At 46.6% G+C, this 10,709-nt stretch overlaps 1 protein-coding gene across 1 annotated transcript in view; it reads left to right on the top strand.

Annotated features, from left to right (window-relative positions):
* The window catches only part of LOC139409794 (EH domain binding protein 1), a 388,012-nt gene that overhangs the window by 86,402 nt on the left and 290,901 nt on the right, over positions 1–10,709 (top strand). The gene's annotated exons all lie outside the window — the stretch shown is intronic.

Genomic DNA, 10,709 nt, shown 5'->3' with positions numbered 1-10,709 from the left:
GAGGCCCTGTATCTCAGTGGTAGAGGCGTCACTACAGACCCTGGTTCCATTCCAGGCTGTATCACAGCGGTCTGAGGCCCTGTATCTCAGTGGTAGAGGCGTCACTACAGACCCTAGTTCAGCGGTCTGAGGCCCTGTATCTCAGTGGTAGAGGCGTCACTACAGACCCTGGTTCCATTCCAGGCTGTATCACAGCAGTCTGAGGCCCTGTATCTCAGTGGTAGAGGCGTCACTACAGACCCTGGTTCCATTCCAGGCTGTATCACAGCAGTCTAAGGCCCTGTATCTCAGTGGTAGAGGCGTCACTACAGACCCTGGTTCCATTCCAGACTGTATCACTACCGGCCGTGATTGGGAGTCCCATAGGGTGGCACACAATTGGCCCAGCATCGCCCGGGTTTGGCCGATGTAGGCCGTCATTGTAAATAACAATTTGTTCTTAACTGACTTGCCGAGTTAAAGGTTAAATAAAATGTTTTTTTTTAAAGACACAGGAGAGCCTTGTCTAGAATAACTGCCTGAGCTGCAAAATAGAAAGTCAATATAATTTAGACTAGATCTATTCCACTGTCTAAATAGGTCTATTCCACTGTCTAAATAGGTCTATTCCACTGTCTAAATAGGTCTATTCCACTGTCTAAATAGGTCTATTCCACTGTCTAAATAGGTCTATTCCGCTGTCTAAATAGGTATATTCTGCTGTCTAAATAGGTCTATTCCGCTGTCTAAATAGGTCTATTCTACTGTCTAAATAGGTCTATTCCACTGTCTAAATAGGTCTATTCCACTGTGTAAATAGGTGTATTCCACTGTCTAACTAGGTATATTCCACTGTCTAAATAGGTCTATTCCACTGTCTAAATAGGTCTATTCCACTGTCTAAATAGGTCTATTCTGCTGTCTAAATAGGTATATTCCCCTATATAAATAGGTCTATTCTGTTATCTAAATAGGTCTATTCCACGGTCTAAATAGATCTATTCTGCTATCTAAATAGGTATATTCCCCTATATAAATAGGTCTATTCCACTGTCTAAATAGGTCTATTCCACTGTCTAAATAGGTCTATTCCGCTGTCTAAATAGGTCTATTCTGCTATCTAAATAGGTCTATTCCACTGTCTAAATAGGTCTATTCCACTGTAGGTCTATTCCACTGTCTAAATAGGTCTATTCCACTGTGTCTAGGTGTATTCCACTGTCTACTAGGTCTATTCCACTGTCTAAATAGGTCTATTCCACTGTCTAAATAGGTCTATTCCACTGTCTAAATAGGTCTATTCTGCTGTCTAAATAGGTATATTCCCCTATATAAATAGGTCTATTCTGTTATCTAAATAGGTCTATTCCACGGTCTAAATAGATCTATTCTGCTATCTAAATAGGTATATTCCCCTATATAAATAGGTCTATTCCCCTATATAAATAGGTCTATTCCACTGTCTAAATAGGTCTATTCCACTGTCTAAATAGGTCTATTCCACTGTCTAAATAGGTCTATTCCGCTGTCTAAATAGGTCTATTCTGCTATCTAAATAGGTCTATTCCACTGTCTAAATAGGTATATTCCGCTGTCTAAATATGTCTATTCCACTGTCTAAATAGGTCTATTCCACTGTCTAAATAGGTCTATTCCGCTGTCTAAATAGGTCTATTCTGCTGTCTAAATAGGTATATTCCCCTATATAAATAGGTCTATTCTGTTATCTAAATAGGTATATTCCACTGTCTAAATTGGTCTATTCTGCTATCTAAATATGTATATTCCCCTATATAAATAGGTCTATTCCCCTATATAAATAGGTCTATTCCACTGTCTAAATAGGTCTATTCCACTGTCTAAATAGGTCTATTCCGCTGTCTAAATAGGTCTATTCTGCTGTCTAAATAGGTCTATTCTGCCATCTAAATAGGTCTATTCCACTGTCTAAATAGGTCTATTCTGTTATCTAAATAGGTCTATTCCACTGTCTAAATAGGTCTATTCTGCTATCTAAATAGGTATATTCCCCTATATAAATAGGTATATTCCCCTGTCTAAATAGAATAGGTCTATTCCGCTATCTAAATATAATAGGTATATTCCGCTATCTAAATATAATAGGTCTATTCCGCTATCTAAATAGGTCTATTCCGCTATCTAAATAGGTCTATTCTGCTATCTAAATAGGTCTATTCCACTGTCTAAATAGGTCTATTCCACTGTCTAAATAGGTCTATTCCGCTATCTAAATAGGTATATTCCCCTATATAAATAGGTCTATTCCGCTATCTAAATAGGTATATTCCCCTATATGAATAGGTCTATTCCGCTATCTAAATAGAATAGGTCTATTCCGCTATCTAAATAGGCCTATTCTGCTATCTAAATAGGCCTATTCTGCTATCTAAATAGGCCTATTCCGCTATCTAAATAGGCCTATTCCTCTATCTAAATAGGCCTATTCCGCTATCTAAATAGGTATTTGGAAGACATACTGACTGACTGAACTGACTGAATGGATGACATACTGACTGAACTGAACTAACTGAATGGATTACATACTGACTGAACAGAACTGACTGAATGGAAGACATACTGAATGAACTGACTGAATGGAAGACATACTGACTGACTGAACTGACTGAATGGAAGACATACTGACTGACTGAACTGACTGAATGGATGACATACTGACTGAACTGAACTGACTGAATGGAAGACATACTGAATGAACTGACTGAATGGAAGACATACTGACTGACTGAACTAACTGAATGGAAGACATACTGACTGACTGAACTAACTGAATGGAAGACATACTGACTGACTGAACTGACTGAATGGAAGACATACTGACTGACTGAATGGAAGACATACTGACTGACTGAATGGAAGACATACTGACTGACTGACTGAATGGAAGACATACTGACTGACTGACTGAATGGAAGACATACTGACTGACTGAATGGATGACATACTGACTGACTGAATGGATGACATACTGACTGACATACTGACTGAATGGAAGACATACTGACTGAATGGAAAACACACTGACTGACTGAATGGAAGACATACTGACTGATTGAATGGATGACATACTGACTGAATGGAAAACATACTGACTGACTGAATGGAAGACATACTGACTGACTGACTGACTGAATGGATGACATACTGACTGAATGGAAAACACACTGACTGACTGAATGGAAGACATACTGACTGACTGAATGGAAAACATACTGACTGAATGGATGACATACTGACTGATTGAATGGATGACATACTGACTGACTGAATGGATGGATGACATACTGACTGATTGAATGGAAGACATACTGACTGACTGAATGGATGACATACTGACTGACTGACTGAATGGATGACATACTGACTGACTGAACTAACTGAATGGATGACATACTGACTGACTGAATGGATGACATACTGACTGACTGACTGACTGAATGGATGACATACTGACTGACTGACTGACTGAATGGATGACATACTGACTGACTGAATGGATGACATACTGACTGACTGACTGACTGAATGGATGACATACTGACTGACTGACTGACTGAATGGAAGACATACTGACTGACTGAATGGAAGACATACTGACTGATTGAATGGAAGACATACTGACTGACTGAATGGATGACATACTGACTGACTGACTGAATGGATGACATACTGACTGACTGAATGGATGACATACTGACTGACTGAATGGATGACATACTGACTGACTGAATGGATGACATACTGACTGACTGACTGACTGAATGGAAGACATACTGACTGACTGAATGGAAGACATACTGACTGACTGACTGACTGAATGGATGACATACTGACTGAATGGAAAACATACTGACTGAATGGAAGACATACTGACTGACTGAATGGAAGACATACTGACTGACTGACTGACTGAATGGATGACATACTGACTGACTGAATGGATGACATACTGACTGACTGAACTGACTGAATGGGAATGAAATGTTCAGATCAGTTGGAATGACAAGTTAAACGCATCATGCATGCTCTGCATTCTATTTGTCTAGTAGCCAGTAGGCCGACACCAATGTGTTACTATGTGATATCAGACCTCAAGAGACCAATCAGAGCAGAGATCTGGTTCCCTTTACTTCCATTAGGCAGTCATTCTGTAGAGGCTGGTGGTCTCCTCAGACACCAGAGGGCAGTACAACACAGGCACTAAAACACTCACACAGCATCGTCTGACCAGGGATCTGTCTGCGTCACTGTGTATGTCACCGTGTGTGTGTGTGTGTGTGTGTGTGTCACTGTGTGTGTGTGTGTCACTGTGTGTGTGTGTGTGTGTGTCACTGTGTGTGTGTGTCAGTGGGTGTGTATCACTGTGTGTGGGTGTGTGTCCTATCTGTGGGTGTGTGTCCTATCTGTGTGGGGGCTTCTGTCTGTGTAGACCAGGGCAGTCTACTCTAAAATCAGAACCCGCTATCTGGGTTAGTTCATATATATATTTTGCTCAATGAATGAATGCAGCCAGGGAGATAGAAGGAGAAAGAGGAGGAGAAGAGGAAAGGTGAGTTTTCCTGACCCCTCATCAGAGAGGAGAGGAGAAAGGGAAGAATAAGCTATTGTCCTCCCCCTCTGAGATGATGAAATTCCAGATTCCTCAGTCTGACCGAGACGTGGTTTAATCTGGAGGCCCTCCACTCTTAATCCCCCTGTCTGTCTGTCCAATTATCATCGCTGTTCCCAGATTGGATTTTGTCATTGAAAATGGCAGTGTCAAACGTCACCTTTCTCTCTATCTGTCACCCACTTTCTCTGCACCTCTCTCTCTCTCTCTCTGTCTCTCTCTCTCTCTCTCTCTGTCTCTCTCTCTCTCTCTGTTCTCTCTCTCTCTCTCTCTCTCTCTCTCTGTCTCTCTCTCTCTCTCTCTCTCTCTCTCTCTCTCTCTCTCTCTCTCTGTCTCTCTCTCTCTCTCTCTCTCTCTCTCTGTCTCTCTGTCTCTCTCTCTCTCTGTCTCTCTCTCTCTCTCTCTCTCTCTCTCTCTCTCTCTCTCTCTCTCTCTCTCTCTCTCTGTCTCTCTCTCTCTCTCTCTCTCTCTGTCTCTCTCTCTCTCTCTGTCTCTCTCTCTCTCTCTCTCTCCGTCTCTCTCTCTCTCTCTCTCTCCTCTCTCTCTCTCTCTCTCTCTCTCTCTCTGTCTCTCTGTCTCTCTCTCTCTCTCTCTCTCTCTCTCTGTCTCTCTCTCTGTCTCTCTCTCTCTCTCTCTCTCTCTCTCTCTCTCTCTCTCTCTCTCTCTCTCTCTCTCGCTCTCTCACTCTCTCGCTCTTTCTCTCTCTCTCTCTTTCTCTCTTTCTCTCCCTCTACGTCTCTGTCTCTCTCTCTCTCTCACTTCCTCTCTTTCTTTCTTTCCTTCCTTCCTTCCTCTCTTTCTTTCCTTCCTCTCTCTCTCTCCGTGCTGCTCACATAATCAGGAATAGAGGAAGAGGATGAGAAGTGTCAGAGACTGTAAATTACTATTCAGTAGTATCTCTAAATTGCATGCTAGTCGTCCCTTTCACCTAGCTTCAGACGGACCCGTATTATCAAAAGGTGGGCAAATTGAGGGGTCAACAGATTTAAGGGGTGTTTTTGACGGCAGGCATTGTGCTGCATGGTTCTATTGTGTGTGTGTGTTCTAGATTTAACCGCTAAGTGTTTGAGTATTAACCAAAGCAGGAGATGGGATCTCCTTTTCAAAGCCTTGGGGACAGTTCACACACATCCCGAGGAACACAATAAGACCAGAGTCGTTGTCTGTTAACACTCAGTATCAGTAGGTTTTCTAGCCTGTCTTACTGTTAACTTTGTTTTGGAATACACCATATTATCTCTGTCTGTTTATCTTCTCTCGTCTCTCTCTCTCTCTCTCTCTGTCTCTCTCTCTCTCCTCTCTCTGTCTCTCTCCTCTCTCTGTCTCTCTCTGTCTCTCCTCTCTCCTCCTGCACTCCATTGACGTCACTCTCTCTCTGAAGTGAGCTCCGGTCTCTCTCTCTCTGAAGTGAGCTCTGTTCTCTCTCTGAAGTGAGCTCCGTTCTCTCTCTGAAGTGAGCTCCGGTCTCTCTCTCTCTGAAGTGAGCTCCGTTCTCTCTCTCTCTGAAGTGACCTCCTGTTATTTGTGAACCTCTTCACACACACACACACACACACACACACACACACACACACACACACACACACACACACACACACACACACACACACACACACACAGTATCCTGTCCTCAGTATTGTCACCAGGGTTGTGGTGCGCATCCCTCCCACTAGAAGACATTACGTAGGCCAGTGGGTTGTGTGAGCTGAGTGAGTGTGTGTGTCTACGTAGGCCAGTGTGTGTGTGTGTCATTACGTAGGCCAGTGGGTTGTGTGAGATGAGTGAGTGTGTGTGTCTACGTAGGCCAGTGTGTGTGTGTGTCATTACGTAGGCCAGTGGGTTGTGTGAGATGAGTGGGCCTCGTGGAAGAAAAACACAATTATTTCAGCCTCTGGCTATTCACGCAAAGGTGACAAAAGCTGGTATGAAGTATGAAATCCCCAAAGTTTTCCTCGTTCGACAAATTGGGATTAATTTGAGCTTCTGGTGTGTTTTAAAAAAAAGTTAGGACTGCACCTCTGTGTGTGTGTGTGTGTGTGTGTGTGTGTGTGTGTACTCTGTACTCTGTGTTTCAGTTTGTGTGTGTGTGTACTCTGTGTTTCAGTTTGTGTGTGTGTGTGTGTGTGTGTGTACCCTGTGTTTCAGTTTGTGTGTGTGTGTGTGTGTGTGTGTGTGTGTGTGTGTGTGTGTGTGTGTGTGTGTGTGTGTGTGTGTGTGTGTGTGTGTGTGTGTGTGTGTACTCTGTGTTTCAGTTTGTGTGTGTGTGTACTCTGTGTTTCAGTTTGTGTGTGTGTGTGTGTACTCTGTGTTTCAGTTTGTGTGAGTGTGTGTGTGTGTGTGTGTGTGTACTCTGTGTTTCAGTTTGTGTGTGTGTACTCTGTGTTTCAGTTTGTGTGTGTGTGTGTGTGTGTGTGTGTACTCTGTGTTTCAGTTTGTGTGTGTGTGTTTCACTCTGGCCAAAACCGTTCCAACTTAAACCCAATGCGTTTCTATGGGCTTATATTGGACCTTAGCCTGTCGCCTGCCTTCCTGCCTTTGGGACAACGACTCCCATTGGTAGAGCAGAGACCTGAGCATCTCATCATTACATGCAGATCTCTGGCGAAGAGCATGAGGGAGAGAGAGAGGAGGAGGCAGGCAGGCTAGCGTAAGGGAGAGAGAGAGGAGGAGGAGGAGGAGGCGGCAGGCAGGCCAGCGTGTGGGAGAGAGAAAGAGGAGGCAGGCAGGCCAGCGTGAGGGAGAGAGAGAGGAGGAGGCAGGCAGGCAGGCCAGCGTGTGGGCAGGCAGGAGAGAGAGAGAGAGGAGGAGGCAGGCAGGCCAGCGTGTGGGAGAGAGAGAGAGGAGGAGGCAGGCAGGTCAGCGTGTGGGAGAGAGAGGAGGCGGCAGGCAGGTCAGCGTGTGAGAGAGAGAGAGAGAGAGAGGTGGCGGCAGGCAGGTCAGCGTGTGGGAGAGAGAGAGAGAGGAGGAGGCAGGCAGGCAGGCAGGCCAGCGTGTGGGAGAGAGCGAGAGGAGGAGGCAGGCAGGCAGGCCAGCGTGAGGGAGAGGAGGAGGCAGGCAGGCAGGCAGGCCAGCGTGTGGGAGAGAGTGGAGGCAGGCAGGCAGGCAGGCCAGCGTGAGGGAGAGAGCGAGAGGAGGAGGCAGGCAGGCAGGCCAACGTGTGGGAGAGAGAGGAGGCAGGCAGGCAGGCCAGCGTGTGGGAGAGAGAAAGAGGAGGCAGGCAGGCCAGCGTGAGGGAGAGAGAGAGGAGGAGGCAGGCAGGCAGGCCAGCGTGTGGGAGAGAGAGAGAGAGGAGGAGGCAGGCAGGCCAGCGTGTGGGAGAGAGAGAGGAGGAGGAGGCAGGCAGGTCAGCGTTTGGGAGAGAGAGAGGAGGCGGCAGGCAGGTCAGCGTGTGGGAGAGAGAGAGAGGAGGAGGCAGGCAGGCCAGCGTGTGGGAGAGAGCGAAAGGAGGAGGCAGGCAGGCAGGCCAGCGTGAGGGAGAGAGAGAGGAGGAGGCAGGCAGGCAGGCCAGCGTGTGGGAGAGAGAGGAGGAGGCAGGCAGGCAGGCAGGCCAGCGTGAGGGAGAGAGCGAGAGGAGGAGGCAGGCAGGCCAGCGTGTGGGAGAGAGCGAAAGGAGGAGGCAGGCAGGCAGGCCAGCGTGTGGGTGAGAGAGGAGGAGGCAGGCAGGCCAGCGTGAGGGAGAGAGCGAGAGGAGGAGGCAGGCAGGCCAGCGTGTGGGAGAGAGCGAGAGGAGAAGGCAGGCATGCCAGCGTGTGGGAGAGAGCGAGAGGAGGAGGCAGGCAGGCAGGCCAGCGTGTGGGAGAGAGAAAGAGGAGGCAGGCAGGCCAGGGTGTGGGAGAGAGAGAGGGAGAGAGAGAGAGGAGGCGGCAGGCAGGCAGGCCAGTGCGAGGGAGAGAGAGGAGCTGAGACAAGGTAAGAAGCGCCTTCTATGCCATCAAATGGAACATAAATTTCAACATACCAATTAGGATCTGGCTAAAAATACTTGAATCAGTTATAGAACCCATTGGCCTTTATGGTTGTGAGGTCTGGGGTCCGCTCACCAACCAAGAATTCACAAAATGGGACAAACACCAAATTGAGACTGCATGCAGAATTCTGCAAAAATATTATCCATGTACAACGTAGAACACCAAATAATGCATGCAGAGCAGAATTAGGCCGATACACACTAATTATCAAAATCCAGAAAAGAGCCGTTAAATTCTACAACCACCTAAAATTAAGCGATTCCCAAACCTTCCATAACAAAGCCATCACCTACAGAGAGATGAACCTGAAGAAGAGTCCATTAAGAAAGCTGGTCCTGGGGCTCTGTTCACAAACACAAACAGACCCCACAGAGCCCCAGGACAGCAGCACAATTAGACCCAACCAAATCATGAGAAAACAAAAAGATAATTACTTGACACATTGGAAAGAATTAACAAAAAAACAGAGCAAACTAGAATGCTATTTGGCCCTAAACAGAGAATACACAGCGGCAGAATACCTGACCACTGTGACTGACCCAAAATTAAGGAAAGCTTTGACTATGTACAGACTCAGTGAGCATAGCCTTGCCATTGAGAGAGGCCACCATAGACAGACCTGGCTCTCAAGAGAAGACAGGCTATGTGCTCACTGCCCACAAAATGAGGTGGAAACTGAGCTGCACTTCCTAACCTCCTGGCCAATGTATGACCATATTAGAGAGACACATTTCCCTCAGATTACGCAGATCCACAAAGAATTTGAAAACAAATCCAATTTTGATAAACTCCCCTATCTACTGGGTGAAATAACACAGTGTGCCATCACAGCAGCAAGATTTGTGACCTGTTGCCACGAGAAAAGGGCAACCAGTGAAGAACACACACCATTGTAAATATAACCCATATTAATGTTTTTATACTTCAACACTGTATGTATATATACATAATATGACATATGTAATGTCTTTATTCTTTTGGAACTTCTGTGAGTGTAATGTTTACTGTTCATTTGTATTGTTTATTTCACTTTTGTATATTATCTACTTCACTTTCTTTGGCAATGTTAACATATGTTTCCCATGCCTGCACGAGAGAGGAGGAGGAGGGAGGGAGGGATAGAGAGGAGGAGGAGGAGGGAGGGAGGGAGGGAGGGAGGAGGAAGGGAGAGGGAGGAGAGAGAGAGGAGGAGGGAGGGAGGGAGGGAGAGGGAGGAGGGAGAGAGAGAGAGAGAGAGAGAGGAGGGGGAGGAGGGGAGAGAGGAGGAGGGGGAGGGAGAGGAGGAGGGGGAGGGAGAGAGGGAGGAGGAGGGGAGGGAGGAGGGAGGGAGGGAAGGAGGGAGAGAGGGAGGGGGGGGAAAGTTTTGGAGTGTGTGTGTGTGTTATAAAGTGGGCATATCCAGGTGATTTCAGCTGGGGTCGGGGCCGTCATATTGGAGTGTGTGTGTGTGTTATAAAGTGGGCATATCCAGGTGATTTCAGCTGGGGTCGGGGCCGTCATATCAGGTGTGTGTGTGTGTTATAAGGTGGGCATATCTAGGTGATTTCAGCTGGGGTCGGGGCCGTCATATCAGGTGTGTGTGTGTGTGTGTGTTATAAAGTGGGCATATCCAGGTGATTTCAGCTGGGGTCGGGGCCGTCATATCAGGTGTGTGTGTGTGTGTGTGTGTGTGTGTGTGTGTGTGTGTGTGTGTGTGTGTGTGTGTGTGTGTGTGTGTGTGTGTGTGTGTGTGTGTTATAAAGTGGGCATATCCAGGTGATTTCAGCTGGGGTCGGGGCCGTCATATCAGGTGTGTGTGTGTGTGTGTGTGTGTGTGTGTGTGTGTTATAAAGTGGGCATATCCAGGTGATTTCAGCTGGGGTCTGGGCCGTCATATCAGGTGTGTGTGTGTGTGTGTTATAAAGTGGGCATATCCAGGTGATTTCAGCTGGGGTGGGCCGTCATATGTGTGTGTGTGTGTGTGTGTGTGTGTGTGTTATAAAGTGGGCATATCCAGGTGATTTCAGCTGGGGTCGGGGCCGTCATATCAGGTGTGTGTGTGTGTGTGTGTGTGTGTGTGTGTGTGTGTGTGTGTGTGTGTGTGTGTGTGTGTGTGTGTGTGTGTGTGTGTGTGT

This window comes from Oncorhynchus clarkii, chromosome 1 (genome assembly GCF_045791955.1).
Source record: "Oncorhynchus clarkii lewisi isolate Uvic-CL-2024 chromosome 1, UVic_Ocla_1.0, whole genome shotgun sequence".
NCBI classification, from domain to species: Eukaryota; Metazoa; Chordata; class Actinopteri; order Salmoniformes; family Salmonidae; genus Oncorhynchus; species Oncorhynchus clarkii.
This window is presented reverse-complemented; position numbering and strand designations above follow the sequence as displayed.